Source organism: Lynx canadensis, chromosome B2 (genome assembly GCF_007474595.2).
Source record: "Lynx canadensis isolate LIC74 chromosome B2, mLynCan4.pri.v2, whole genome shotgun sequence".
Classification (NCBI taxonomy): domain Eukaryota; kingdom Metazoa; phylum Chordata; class Mammalia; order Carnivora; family Felidae; genus Lynx; species Lynx canadensis.
In genome coordinates, this window is record NC_044307.1 from 5,111,480 (window position 1) to 5,127,107 (window position 15,628).

A 15,628-nucleotide genomic window follows, 5' to 3' on the forward strand; every position below is an offset into this window, starting at 1 on the left:
AGGCAGGCTCCATGCTCTGCACAGAGCCCAACGTGAGGCTCCCATCTCACAACTGTGAGATCATGACCTGAGCTGAAATCAAGAGTTGGGTGCCTAACCGACTAAGCCACCCAGGTGCCCCGGCATTGAATGATTCATTCATTCATTCATTCATTCATTCATTTTTTAATGTTTATCTTGAGAGAGAGAGCATGAGCAGGGGAGGAGCAGAGAGAGAGGGAGACACAGAATCCGAAGCAGGCTCCAGGCTGAGCTGTCAGCATAGAGCCCGACATGGGGCTCAAACCCACCAACCGCCAAGTCAGGACCTGAGCCGAAGTCAGACATGTAACCAACAGAGCCGCCCTAGGCGCCCCGAACAATTGTCAAAAACTTGATGATGTGTGTACAGGTAAAAGTAGAGATGACTCTTACACTGTATTTAACCATTTCTCTTACCTCCAGTTAGAAGTACTATCACCATGAGGAAAGTAACAGTTTCCCGACAGAGCCCTCACTAGGAAAGAGATCTCTATCAATACATAAAAAGAATAAAAAAGTGACTTTGCCCTTGGATTTCAGGGAATGACAAACTGCTGCCGAAGGTTCTGAAAGTGTCAGTTTCTGTCATTTTGTCGTGGATGGGTCACCACACTTGTGGCCCTGCACGACCGTGTCTGCAGGCCACACGGGGGGGTGGCACGGCCCTGATACCGGTCGTCTTTGCCGACTGAAAGCATTTGTAGCTCATTATTTAGAGTCTGATTGAAGCTCGTTGTTACATACCCAATGTATTGAGGACAAGTTTTTCTCTCCTTTGAGATTTCCCTGTCCATTGATCAATCATCAGAATCACCCGTGAGACAAAAAATAAAATCAGTTTAGGGACAGCTGGGTGGGTCAGTCCATTGAGATTTCGGCTCAGGTCATGATCTCACGGTTTATGAGTTCAAGCCCCGCATCAGGCTGTGTGCTGACTGCATGGAGCCTGCTTGGGATTCTGGCTGCCTCTTTCTGCCCCTCCCCTGCTTCTCTCACGTGTGCATGCTCTCCCTCCCTCTCTCTCTCTTTCTCAAAAATAAATAAATAAAATAAACTTTAAATAAATTAAAAAAAAAAAAAAAAGAGCTAGTTGTTACAGACCTAGACTGAGGACAGGTTTTTCTCTCCTTTGAGACTTCCCTGGCAAGTGATCTATCATCAGAATCACCTGTGAGACTAAAAAAATCAATTTAACAACAGGAATATGGTGCTGGTCTTAGGTAAACCTTTAATACGTGAATTTTGGGTGAGGAGCACGGCGCCACAAATAGTGTAAAAGCCATACACAGCTGGGAAAGAATGCTTAGTAATTTCACGTAGTGAAATGACACGAGGAGGGCCTGGAAGGTACGATGGGCGAGGGGGGAGAATCCGGGGCGGGGCGGCCGGCGGGGGCGCGGCTGGGCTGTCGAAGGGGGTGCTTTCTGTAGGGGATGCTGGCTGCCGCCATATTCCTCACTGGAGACCTCTGTTTGCAGGTGGGGCCCGCGGCCAGTGCGCTGACGGGAGGAAGCACGCCAAGGCTGTCCTTTGCCCGACGTAGAAACTACTAGAATCCTGCGGGGGACCGCACGGGCGCTTGCTGTCGCCGGCCCGCCTGTGACCTGGCCTGGTGGGCGGGGGGGGGGGGGGTGCCGCTGCTACCTGGTGAGCTGCCCACCCTCGCTCTGAGAGCTGTGAGCCCCGCAGGGCGGGCCCCGACGGGTCCCCGCTCACCTTTGTCCGGAGGCCCGGGTGGCGGCTGCACGGCGGGGAGACACTGCTGACGCGGCGTCGGGACTCTGGGGGGAGGGACCCCCCCCGAAGATCTCGGAAAGGACCCCCCTTCCTGGGCAGAGAGCGGGACACGATGACTGCGGGGAGCCCGGGCCTGACCCCCTTCGTGTCCCCCAGGATGCAGGAGCCCCTGGGGGGGTCGCCCAGGCGGCTGGGGGCCCGCCGCTGAGGGAGCCCACAGGGACCCCGGCCCCCAGACACTCTTCCCGGAGCAGGCTGTTTCCCGCCTTCGTGAGGACTCCACCTGCAGGAGAGGAGTTGGGAAGGGAGACTTCTCCCACCCAGGAACCACCGAGCAAGAGCTCTGGAGACCAGGTGGGTGGGGGTGCTTGGGGGCGGGTCGTTGAGGGACGGGGTGCTGAGGTCGCCAGGCGCCACTACAGGCTGTACCGTCACAAGTAGGTGCCTCCTGGGGCGCCTGGGTGGCTCAGTGGATTAAGCATCCGACTTGGACTCAGGTCATGATCTCACGGTTTGTGATCTCACTCTTTGCGGGCAGCCTGGAGCCTGCTTCTGATTCAGTGTCTCTTCCCCGCCCCCAGTCACACGCTGTCTCTCTCTCTCAAAAAATAGAAAAAAAAAGAAAAGACAAAAAGGTGCCTCCTAAGGGCACCCGCCTCCAGCAGCAGCAAGGGAGGTGGCTCCCAGCGCCTTCCCGGTTAACAAAACATCCCCTTCCTCTGCTGTCCTGTCAGGACCAGGCACCTATAAGAATAGATGGTGTTTCTGCCTTCACCAGTCAGCCACCTAATGATGACTTTAGTGCTTCTCCCTCTGGGTGCCTCTGCCAGTGTCTAAGGGGAACGATGATTTAGCAGACGTCCCTGGAGCCGACCCGCAAGCAGAGCCCGTGGTTACCACAGATGGAGTCACCTGGGCTAGGCCCACTTTGCCAAACTGGGACCTAGTGTCTAACCCAGTTGCAGTTCACCCTTCCCCAGGACTGATCTTAAGAGGTCATTCTGGAATTCCCCCGTCTGCACCAGTGAGGTCATCCATTTGAGACCCTTTTGTTCCCCAAAGGGAGGCCATCTTGCCTGAAATAGTCCTGTTTTTGTTCTTTATAATTTCTTTGTCCTGCATTTAAAACCTTTTTCTTTCTGTAGCCCTTTGGAGCTCCTTTCTATTGCCGGATAGGGTGCTGCCCGATTCATGAATCGTTCGATAAGGTCAGTTAGATCTCAGAAACTTCCTCAGTTGAATTGTTGTAATTTAGCAGATTTGGCCCAGGAACGGAGGGCTCTGAACTGCACTTCTGAAGGCGTTCAGGGACGACGAGAAACACAGGCGTGGCACCCGTGAACCCCTTTCTGAGTTGTCTTTCTTGCCTTTCCCGAGGGCCCTGCATAAGTTCCTCCCGGTTCTGGGCTCTGCCCTCCTCGCCCTGAGCTCCCGATCTCACGTGCTTTTTCCAAAGTTCCCCGTTTGTCTGAAATCACTCGCTCCACATGGGGGAACTGCCAGCAGTGTGGACACAATCCCCCAGGTGACTGGAAACCCCGGTCCTCGGCTCTGTCCCCACAGTCCACGTCGGGCGCTGCCGCTGGCAGCTGGAGCCCCCGTTTGTTGGGGTCCTGCTGAGTCAACCCCTTCCCCGGCCCAGACTCCACGCTGGGAAACGTTGGAGGTGCGCACAGGACTTCTCTCGGCCAGGACACGGTAACAGCACTCGGTGACTGCACGTTATTCGGGGGCACAGGCTTGCTTGTCGTGTCAGATGAAGGCTGGCGGAAAGACAAGGGCTCTCTGCATTCTGAAGAGTTAGGCACGTGCCCTCTGGCGCACCTGCTTATTTTGCGTCTAAAGGATGGCGGTCCCGGGAGCTAAAGCCGTCTCTACAAACGGCAACATCTTACTGAAACCACCTAGAATCGCAGTGGCTGTTACGAGGAACGTTCCAGTTAGAGAAGATCGCTTAAGAAGTGCACTTGGCAGCAAGGATTCCCAAATGAAGCAAACAGGCTGGGATACGTTTTTTAATCGGCAGGCAGAAGCCTCCACAAAGCTTCAAAGTTCCCAAATAGCTTCATTCAAAGATTCACTGTGAAAGCTTATTACAAAATTAAGAAAGTAATTGTTACTGCTTCCCTCTACCCTCCTTTAAATCCTCTTGCTAGTAGTCTTATGTCTGCATTGCCTTTACAGGATTGTAAACAAAAGTCAGCCAAGTTAATGACCCTACAGACACCTTGATATCACCTGTTAAAGGAGGGCCCCATAGGGGACACTCTCCCAGAGTTGACAAAACTCTTACATTCTGGTAAAGTGCTACCTTATTCCCTTAAATGACCAAGGGAAATTAAAAATTAGTGACAAATCTTGCCAAATTGTGCTAAGTACCACATCTACAGATGGGACCCCGGAAAACTGGACAAACCGGCTAAGGGTGACGATCCTTCCCAGAGTCAGCTCTCCTGGATCTCTGAGTGTAGTGCCTGGTGGAGAAAGAGAATAAACTTCACAGTGTCCCTTTCTTTCTAAATCCAGGCCATTGGGCATTGATCTTTGGGAGTGACTCTAGAGTTTTTGAAGATAGTATTTTTTTTTTTACACCCTCTGAGGCCCATGGGGTTGTTTAGTATTGCCAGAAATGTTTACCGTTTGTCCTGTCTGAAACCTGACAAGATATTTGAAAGGATTTAATGACTCTGTGATTAGAAAGTTGGCCAGATTGGAGGGGCATCTGGGTGGCTCAGTTGGTTAAGTATCCAACTCCTAATTTCAGCTCAGGTCATGATCTCGAGGTCCTAGGATCAAGCCCTTTGTTGGGCTCCATGCTGAGCTTGGAGCCTGCGCTGGATTTTCTCTGTCTCCCTCTCTCTGTGCCCCTTCCCCACCTGTTTGAGAGCAGGAGCTCTCTCTTGCTGTCTCAAAATAAATAAGCATTAAAAAAAATTTGGGGGGGCCATATTGGAAACTGATATTCAGAGCCTGATAGATATTTTTTTTAGGTCTTTTCCTTAAGCTAAATGTAGGCAAAGGGAAAGAAAACATTCTGAAGCCTTCGTGGAAAATTGACTAGAAACATTCCAAAGGCAGACAACTCTTAAATCTAGAACATAGGGACACCTGGGTGGCTCAGTCGATTAAGCTTCCAACTTTGGCTCAGGTCATGATCTCATGGTTCATGAGTTCAAGCCCCACATCCCGAGCTCTGTGCTTTCAGCTCAGAGCCTAGAACCTGCTTTGGATTCTGTGTCTCCCTCTCTCTCTCTCTCTCCCCTGCCCGTGCTCGCACTCTGTCTCTCTCTGTCTCTCTCTGTCTTTCAAAAATAAATGTTAAGAAAAAAAAATTAAAAAAAAAACTCTAGAACATAGAAATCTTTTGATTCCCTGTTGGAAATCTCCCTGATACAAAAAGCAAACTAAGGATAACGTGGTTGGATGGGTGGTTCAAGCTGCAATGGCTTTCATTTAGGCTGCGAGGAGACCCAAGTCTTTGAGGAAGAGCGAACCATTCGCCTTATCTCACAGATCTTTGCAAATCCAGACACACAGCCCAGACACAATTCATAGGCAACCTGTCCTTTTTACCAATCCCAAATCCTCCTGTATTTATCTCAAAAGGCTTGTAAGTATTGTCCTTAGGAACCCACGTTCCTCTTGGAGGAACTTAGATTCTTTCCCTGTGCCTGTGAGATATAAAGGTGAACTCTTGATCATCTCTCTCTCTCTTTTAAATTTTATTTTAGAAAGAGAGAGAGAGTGTGTTTGTGCGAGCAGGGGAGGGGCAGACAGAGAGAGAGACAGAGAATATCAAGCAGGCTCCGTGTCAGTGTGGAGCCCGGCTCAGGGCTTGATCCCACGACCCTGGGATCATGAAATCAAACTTCAGAGAGGTACTTTTTACCTGAAGGAAGCAAAAGAGGGGAGGGAGAGACTTTAAAAAAAAAGACTTCTCCATGGCTTCCATAGGTTACTTGTCAAAGAAAAATACAAATCTTAAGTGTCTTCTCCACAAATATTAGTCGAAAAAGGTTTAACCATTAGAGCAGGGTAACCATAATTTATTCTAACTGTTCTTTCATAACTGGTAAGTTTTGTATTGTTGTACCTGATTCATGGAAGTAAATTAAAAATGAAGCTATAAAGTCTTTATGTCTGCCTGTGTGGTTTTGTCGTTTGTTGCTTTTTGTGTTTTTTAAATGTATATTTATTTTGAGAGAGAGAGTGCGCGAGTGCATGTGCAAGCAGAGGGGCAGAGAGAGAGAGAGAGAGAGAGAGAGAGAGAGAGAGAGAATGCCAAGCAGGCTCATCACAGAGGCCGATGAGGGGCCCAGTCCCACAAACCGGTAGATCGTGACCTGAGCCAAAATCAAGAGCTGGACGCTCCACCTGCTGAGCCACCCAGATGCCCCTCTCTGTACGTTTACACGTATCCGTACGTATACGTTACAGATGTGTGGGATTTTTCTATCTCCCGATGCTGTTGCCAAAACTAATTTGTGAAAGAACTCCACTTAATTGGCTTAAACAAGTAAGTGTTCATATAAATTTAATATTCAGTATTAAAGCCATTTGAAGTTTGTTGGCTTAATTAAAATGGTCGTGTCTTTGGAGTTACCAACAGCATTGAATATGATACATGCAACTTTTACTCTACCTGGTTTTATTATCAAATAAGTCCTTGTTATTGCTTATAGAATTTGTCATCAAGAAACATAGTTGGGGAGGGCACCTGGGTGGCTCAGTTGGTTAAGCATCTAACTCCTGATTTCAGCTCTACTCATGATCTCAGGGTTGTGAGATCAAAGCCCTCATCAGGCTCTGTGCTGAGCATGGAGCCTGCTTAAGATTCTCTCTCCCTCCCTCTCTCTCTCTCCTCCCCCTCCCTCCCTCTCTCTCTGTCCCTCTTTTTCTCTCTCTCCCTCTTTTTCTCTCTCTCCCTCTCTCTCCACCTCTTTCTCTCTCTCTCCCTCTCTCCTTCTGTCTCTCCCTCTCTCCTTCTCTCTCTCCCTTTCTCCCTCTCCCTGTCCCCCCCCCCCCCACCTCCCTCTGCCCCTCTCTGCCACTTGCACGCTTCCTTTCTCTCTCAAAAAAGGAAAAATGACACATAGCTTGGGATGATGTCTGACTTTGTCTAATGTCTCAGGAAGTTTCTGCTGGTGGTCTAAACATAATTAAGAACGAGTAAATAGATGTAAATAGGATACAAAAGTGTGCAGGTGAAATTTTTAGAAAGTTTCCCCAGATCTTTTTGGTAACCTGAAACTTTAAAGTTTTGCTATGTTAAATTACGTAATGGGTAGTCATTAATTATCCAGATCATTTCCAAATAAGATAAAATACTAACACACTATTTACTAAACCCAGGCTTCCTTCTGCAAAAGAGCGGAGGATAAATGGGTCCCTTAGTAAACGTCCTTTGTCACACTGAAAACTTTACTACGAGAAAGCATGTATTTCTAGAAATAATAAAAAGTATTTAAAAAATTTTGCTAAGCCACAGAATGTTAACATAATAGTTCATAATTGTTTAATTCTTTATTTTTACTAAAAACTAGGGTACTTATGGTTAAACATGCTACTATATTTTTAAACCTACTAGAAATAATAAAGGAAACATCTCTGTGTGAAAAGAAAGTAGGATGTATCTTTTCAGTAAAAGACAGTATGAGAAATGGAGATGCATTTTTGTTGAGAAAAAAGTTGTCGAAGGTTTGTAGAAAAGGAATTTCTGAGAGGGATTTTATGCATGAACAGGGCTGGCTGGTTAAGATTGGAATACGTTTAAACAAGTTAAATAAATTTTAATATCAAAACTAACTTGGTGCAAACTTAGAATTTGGTTTTCTCTCTGTTAAAAGGACGAAATTTGCATAAGGTCTGTTCTCCTTGTAACAGGACGCAATTGACAACACTGGTTATGTTCCCAAGGCTTTGACTGCATTATCATATTTGAAAGAGATGTGCACAGACTCAGGACGAGATAGGTTTAGAGAACTAGAATTGACTTTATGGATCCAGTAAAGCCCCTTGGTGAAAAGAACATCCATCTGGCACCTTGTTTCAAAGGTATCAACAAAACAATACTTAAAAAAAATTTTTTTTTTAACGTTTATTTTTGAGACACGCGCGCACGCACACACACACACACACACACACACACACAGTGTGAATGGGGGAGGGGCACAGAGAGAGAGGGGGCACAGAATCCGAAGCAGGCTCCAGGCTCCGAGCTGTCAGCACAGAGCCCGACGCAGGGCTTGAACTCACGAACCGTGACATCATAACTTTAGCTGAAGTCGGACGCTTAACCGACTGAGCCACGTAGGAGCCCCTCAACAAAACAATTTTTAAAAGAACTTTTATGTCCAATCACTGCTCGTGCTGCACTTAGGTAGATAATTAGGTCATGTTTAATGCAAACAAATTAGTTTTTCTATTATCTTTGATAAAGAAATGGGGGTGATTGTAGAGAGAAAAATTATGTTTGCACTTGTGTAGACATTAGACTGTAGTCCTGTTAATTGTCTCTGAGGTTTTGTTATGTACCTGTAAATCTGATTTGATCCTGAATTCTTCTAGTTTCCTCAAATATCTGGCTAGGACTCACCAAACTGCCATTTCCAGTTTTCTCCCACCTTGATTTGGGACCACTGAGAACAAAGACCACCCTTGAATCTCCTGTAAAGGTCCTGTACCAGGTCGTCCTCACTGAAGTTCAGGGTCTTGCGCTTTGGATACGTGTGTCACAGCTGAAGAAGGCCGCGCCTGACATCTGGTTTTGTACAGACTCTGAAGCCTCTGAACCGACTTGACGAGGAAGAGAAGCGGTGGACGCGAGGTAGACTGCTTCCTCCCAAGAGGCCAGATCGATATTTCATACTTCAAAACGAAACCCTCTCTTCCTGTCTTTCTGTCCTGTACTCTGACCCTGGTCCAGAAAATAACGCCATCATGTGTGTGTCCCCGGCCACTGCTAACGGGGGTAACCTCACCCTTAGAACGTTTTCTTTCAGGCTGAAGGCACTGAAACCCAGGCTGACCGCTGGCTTGAACAGGGAAAGGTAACAATCCCGGTGAATGAGTCTGTTCACAGAACCGCCTCAGCAGGAATGGTCTGTGCCCTCACAGTTTGTCTTTGTCTGGAGTGGTTTTCACTCTCCTTAGGCCCATGAATGCTTGGTTGGTTGGCAAACAACACCCCTTAGGATATCTCCCGTTGCCCCTGACTATTCACAAACAGACTGAGACACCTCATGGCTCAACGTCCCTGAGTTTGTATCATCGACATAAAAAGGCTGACCAGGAAGGCATTCAGAGTTCAGAATTAACTTCTGTTGGTAGATCACTGTTTCCTTGGCCGGAAAAAGTGCAGATGGGGCTATGACCCAGAACATCCCTTGAACACGCTCCAGAGTCTGCTGCTGGAAACAATGCCTGCCTGGCAAAAATGGCTGGACTTTGTGGCCAAAGTTAATGCGTGATAATAGGAGAGGCCTGGATTATCTTTTAGCTGAACAAGGAGGGGTCTGTGCTGAAACTCACATAAGATCACTGGGCAAGCCACTTGGCTTAAAAAGGTGACTCTTTCACTGGGGTCTGTCATCAGTCAAATGGAATGTACCAGTCACAAAACCGTATATATTCTGTAGGTGAAGAGACACATAGGTAGCTTCAGAGAACAGGTTTCTTTGATTCTGGAAAGATAGCACTGTTTCAAACAAGAAGTCCTAAAAATCATAATCATCCTCCTCAGCTCATTCAGTTCCATGTAATTAATTCTTGTTCTGCTTGAATCCGGTTTTTCCATCAGTTCTGGAAATTCTTACCAGTTCTGCTTTCCAGTGTTTTAACTTTGGTTGTTGGAAACCTCTGCTTGTCCAAAGTCCTTGACTCTGCTTCAAGATGAAATACTTTGGCAGGAACACCTTTGCAAAAGATCACTTTTTCGCTGCCTCACCGCCACCATCATGGGTCGCGTCCTCACTCCTGGGAAGGGCGTGTCCCAGTCCCTACTGCCTTACCACTGCGGCGCCCCTGCCTGGTTGAAGTTGACATCTGACTCCATGAAGGAGCAGCTCCACAAAGTGGGCAAGTAGGGCCTGACTCCCTCACAAGTAGGTGTGACCCAGAGAGACTCGAGTACGTTTTCTGACAATAAAATCTTGAGAATTCTTAAAGGACTTGCTCCTGATCTTCTTGAGGATCTCCATCATTTGATTAAGAAAGCTGTTGCTGTTTGAAAGCATCTTGAGAGGAAGAGAAAGGATAAGGATGCTAAGTTATGACCGATTCTGATCGAGAGCTGTAGTCACTTGTTGCTTCAGTATTATAAGACCAAAAGAGTCCTCTCCCCTAGTTAGAAATACGAGTTAGCCTCAGCCTCTGCCCTGGTTGTATAAATCTGTCTTTGTACTCGAGCAATAAAATCACTGTCTAACTAGAAAAACAAAAGTATCAGAATAGAACGATAGTTGTCATAAATAACTTAGAAAAGCCTTTTTAAATAGTAATTGTTAAGAGATCTGATTGAGTTCCTTATAATGGAATTGACAAGGAAATTTGTTTTCTTCTGTGACATTTTAAGATAATAGCTAATTTATGACTGATAACATTATACCAAGATACATCAGACTGGGGGTACCTGGGTGGCTCAGTTGGATGAGCGTCTGATTCTTGATCCCAGGGTTGGGGGATCGAGCCCCGAGTTGGACTCTGCACTGAGTGTGGAGTCTGCTTAGGATTCTCTCTCTTTCTCTCCCTCTGCCCCTGTACTCTGCTCACTCTCTCTTTCTCTAAAACAACAAAACCAAAAAAAAATATATCAGACTTCGGGATTTCATAAAATTTCCAGAACACTTGTATAAATATAATAAAGAAAGCTTAGTATTACTTCCTATTTGACACTACTTGTAATTTAATATATCAAATAAGCCTAATTAGTTTAACAGCTCTCTTGTATAAGGAGGGAGAATACTTTTTGGGGTGATTTTTCTAAGGATGCTCAGGAAAAATCCCAATGTTAATTTGAGGTCAAAAGGACTTCATTTAGAATTTGATTTTTGGAAGGTTGTCAAAAAATATCAAAAGGTTTTAGAACACTTAGTCAAATACTAAATGAAGTAATACTTAGTTATCCAATTACCATAGTAACAACTAAAGGTTTCATAGGCAAATATAGAAACTTAAAAAAAAACTTAGCCTTTAAAAAAAAATTATTTTAAGGTTTATTTGTTTTTGAAAGAGACACACACAGAGTGTGAGCGGGGGAGGGGCAGAGACAGCGGGAGACACAGAATCCAAAGCAGGCTTCAGGCTGAGCTGTCAGCACAGAGCCCGATGCAGGGCTCGGACCCACGGAATTGTGAGATAGGACCTGAGCCGAAGTTGGCGCTTAACGGACTGACTCACCCAGGAGCCCCTAAACTTAGCTCTTTTAATAGAGAAGATATAGCTTTCTTAGGTAACAAAAGACCTGATCATGAACCACAGGAAATTGCTTTGACAAGACACAAAATCTTTCTTTCTTCTGGGCAGATGACTGAAAAAGGTAAAGAAAAACCTTCCATAATCTCTTAACAAGAGCAGGCCAGTTGTCCACGAAAACTTGGTCCTTTTAACAAAGAGAAAACCGAATTCTAGTTTTGTACTAATTTTAGTTATGAAAGTAAAACTCATTAATTAAATTCATTCCAATCTTAGTCCTGATCACACCTAAAACTCCTTTCCCTATTATTTCCGGTAGTTTTAATCACATATATTAGATTTTTAACCCTTAACCTCTTTTAATTTTTCATGAAAATTAAGAAATATGCAATAATGAACTATCTTTTACATTAGCATCTTTGCTTTATAATTTCTAGAAACGTGGTTTTTCACGGAAAATTTCTCAGTGTGGGATAAAACGTGTTTAGTACTAGACTAAAATAGCTTTAATCCTCCACAAAAGGAAGAAAAAGTGCATAAACCTGTATGTAATAATTAATGTTTCAGTGTTTTTATCTTATTAGGAAATGATCTGTATAGTCAAATTTAACTTAGTGAAACTTTAAGGTTTTAGGTTACAAAAAAATTTGGAGACACTGTTTCAGAAATGTACCTAAAACCTTTGTATCTTACTTACATCCATTTAATTTACTTATTGTTAACAACTATGTTTAGATTAACTACAAACACTTCATTAGATGTTAGACAACTTCGGTCATCATCCTGGGTTATTTTTCTAGGTGACAGAGTTTGTAACAAAGACATCACAGACTTAGCTGATTACTAAACCCAGAAGGAATTACAATGCTGTTAACTCTGGAGACATGCCTATTTTCAATCAACCGGCAAACGTAAACTAGCTTTTATATCACACAATACTTAGATCACATGAACCTGAAAAGCATTTGGGTTATTTTCTATTACATTTTGAGAATTTAGTTTATATAAGTGTTTATATGTTTAAGCCAATTAAATAGAACTCTATTACAAATAAATTTTGATATTGCCATCCAGAGGTAGAAAATAACACACATCTATGACACTACATGAACACTGAGACAGATGCAAACAGAGACTTCATATGTTTGTTTTAAAACTTTAGCCATGATGGGGCACCTGCTGGCTCAGTCAATAGAGCAGATGACTCCTGATCTCAGGGTAGTGAGTTCAAGCCCCACACTGGGTAGGGAGCCTATAAATAAATCAGTAAGTATGTAAATAAGTAAATAAGTAAATTAAAAATAGTCCTGAGATATATCATAATGTAAACTCATTTACCGTAAAAGATCAGAAGGGGGAAAGGCTATTTAAAATTTAGGCCAATGAAAAATCTGTTGGAATAAGTTAAGTTTATCTGCTCAGACAGCTAAAACTTTTTCTACCAATATTTGATTTTTCATTACCCTTTTTGTTTTTCTATAATTCCCTCACTGAAGTTTATAGAACATTTGATTCTCAGAGGGACAGGGAAGGAATGTTAGTTCCTCCAGGAAGTTTTTGGTCAGGACAAACAAATATTTCTGGGAGTATTGGATGACCCCTTGGACTGAAGAGGCATTCCCAGAGACAGTGCAAAAGATAGTTTATTTTGATTTTTCTCTGGGGCACCACAGGCAGAGATCTGGGGGAGCTGACTGTGGTACAAATCTTACCGTTAGCCGGGTCCTTGTTTTTCTAGGATCCCACCTGTAGGTCCTGAGTGGAGTTTAAAGTGGAGAGTGTAGCTGGGGGATTTACCAAAATTTGGCAAGGTTTTTTAAAAATTAATTTTAATTTTAGTTTCCCTTTGGCTGTTTTAAGGGACTCATAGCAGTTCACCCGAAAATCCTTCATAGTCTTGTCAACACTGGGAAGGACCCAAGCAGAGGCCTTCCTTGGGAGGTAAATATGGGGGTGTCTGTAAGGCCATCAAGTTGGCCGACCATTTACAGGCTTGGTTCTAAGTCTTTTCTGAGTCCTCAGCTATGATCATGAACGGTGGCCTCCTATCCTGTTTTCTGCCTTTTTATTAATCCATTAATCTCAGGAGGTTATCTGTGTATTAAAAACTTTTGAGGATCTTCCTTGGATTTAGGAAATTCTTTAACTATGATGTCTAGATCAGCCTTTGAACTAGGAGAGGAAGATACCGGGAGAGGATGCTGTGACATTGGTGGTGTTAGTTTGAAAGTTGACTGTCTCTTCAAATGGAAAGGCAGTCCGGACAGAGGGTCCCCGGAATGGGTATCGGACCAAGGAGGGTGGAGGGGAGCTGTGGGCGGTCACATCCGTCAGTCTTACAGTCTTTGTTGTAGGTACCTTTTATGTCCCTGATTTTTGTATTCACCTTTGGCAGTTTGGCCGATCAAGGTGTCTGTAAGATCATTAACTTGGCTGACTTTTGTTTACAATCCTGTAAAGGCAATGCAGACATAAGACTACTAGCAAGAGGATTTAAAGGAGGGTAGAGGGAAGCAGTAACAATTACTTTCTTAATTTTGTAATAAGCTTTCACAGTGAATCTTTGAATGAAGCTATTTGGGAACTTTGAAGCTTTGTGGAGGCTTCTGCCTGCCGATTAAAAAACGTATCCCAGCCTGTTTGCTTCATTTGGGAATCCTTGCTGCCAAGTGCACTTCTTAAGCGATCTTCTCTAACTGGAACGTTCCTCGTAACAGCCACTGCGATTCTAGGTGGTTTCAGTAAGATGTTGCCGTTTGTAGAGACGGCTTTAGCTCCCGGGACCGCCATCCTTTAGACGCAAAATAAGCAGGTGCGCCAGAGGGCACGTGCCTAACTCTTCAGAATGCAGAGAGCCCTTGTCTTTCCGCCAGCCTTCATCTGACACGACAAGCAAGCCTGTGCCCCCGAATAACGTGCAGTCACCGAGTGCTGTTACCGTGTCCTGGCCGAGAGAAGTCCTGTGCGCACCTCCAACGTTTCCCAGCGTGGAGTCTGGGCCGGGGAAGGGGTTGACTCAGCAGGACCCCAACAAACGGGGGCTCCAGCTGCCAGCGGCAGCGCCCGACGTGGACTGTGGGGACAGAGCCGAGGACCGGGGTTTCCAGTCACCTGGGGGATTGTGTCCACACTGCTGGCAGTTCCCCCATGTGGAGCGAGTGATTTCAGACAAACGGGGAACTTTGGAAAAAGCACGTGAGATCGGGAGCTCAGGGCGAGGAGGGCAGAGCCCAGAACCGGGAGGAACTTATGCAGGGCCCTCGGGAAAGGCAAGAAAGACAACTCAGAAAGGGGTTCACGGGTGCCACGCCTGTGTTTCTCGTCGTCCCTGAACGCCTTCAGAAGTGCAGTTCAGAGCCCTCCGTTCCTGGGCCAAATCTGCTAAATTACAACAATTCAACTGAGGAAGTTTCTGAGATCTAACTGACCTTATCGAACGATTCATGAATCGGGCAGCACCCTATCCGGCAATAGAAAGGAGCTCTGAGGAGCTGTACAAGAAGGAAGGCTTTGGGGCGCCTGGGTGGCGCAGTCGGTTAAGCGTCTGATTTCAGCCAGGTCACGATCTCGCGGTCCGTGAGTTCGAGCCCCACGTCGGGCTCTGGGCTGGTGGCTCAGAGCCTGGAGCCTGTTTCCGATTCTGTGTCTCCCTCTCTCTCTGCCCCTCCCCCGTTCATGCTCTGTCTCTCTCTGTCGCAAAAATAAATAAACGTTCAAAAAAAAAAAAAAAAAAAAAAGAAGGAAGGCTTTTGGAGGTAGAAGGGGGAAAAGAATGGGTTGTTACACGCTAAGGTAACTTACCAGTGGTGGACAGGCAGCTTACCTATTGGTGTTGACCAGAACATTCCAGACTGATGGGTTAAGACTACATTCCTGGGAGGGTTGTAACTGCAGTTAGGTTAGGTATTAAGTCTTGTTTTGCTGATGTGGGGCTTAGTGCAAGTGACTGCATTGCCTGCTATTACTTTTCAAAGTTTCTAGATTTTTCTAAACTTGTAATTGTCTTAAAATGTTAAAAGCTTCCAATTGAAAAATAATCTGAAATTACCAAAGATTAACCATGTTCTTCTATCACTAAATATTAACACAGTTTACTTTCTTTTATGTTGCTAAGTCTTTGATTTTATAGCTTCTATGGATGGAAGTGTGTATTAAACGTGGCTCATTAGTTCTTTGAAGTTGGTTATGTTAAAAGATAATTATGAAAGAAAGGTACAGTCATGAATTATACAGATATAAAATGAACATGCATTAGCTTTTATCCTAGTCATTAATCAATGTTGTATTGTTTTACAAGAGAATCTGAAGAACATACGTGAAGAACATTGAAATAAATGTGCAACTGGAGGCCAGACTGGTTCCTATAGGGGAACATCTGTCTATAAATAAGTTATTTTGCATTGTTATAAGTCACCTCCAACTGATAGAGTTGTCAAATAGCTGAAATACAAGAAAGACT

At 44.8% G+C, this 15,628-nt stretch overlaps 1 protein-coding gene and 1 pseudogene across 1 annotated transcript in view; both read left to right on the forward strand.

Annotated features, from left to right (window-relative positions):
- Positions 1 to 1,982: 1,982 nt before the first annotated feature.
- KIAA0319 (KIAA0319 ortholog) overlaps positions 1,983 to 15,628 on the forward strand; it is a 70,776-nt gene continuing 57,130 nt past the window's right edge. The window contains 1 exon segment of the mRNA XM_030314729.2: positions 1,983 to 2,112. The gene's annotated coding sequence lies outside the window, so the exon portion shown is untranslated.
- LOC115514722 lies at positions 9,714 to 10,145 on the forward strand (annotated as a pseudogene).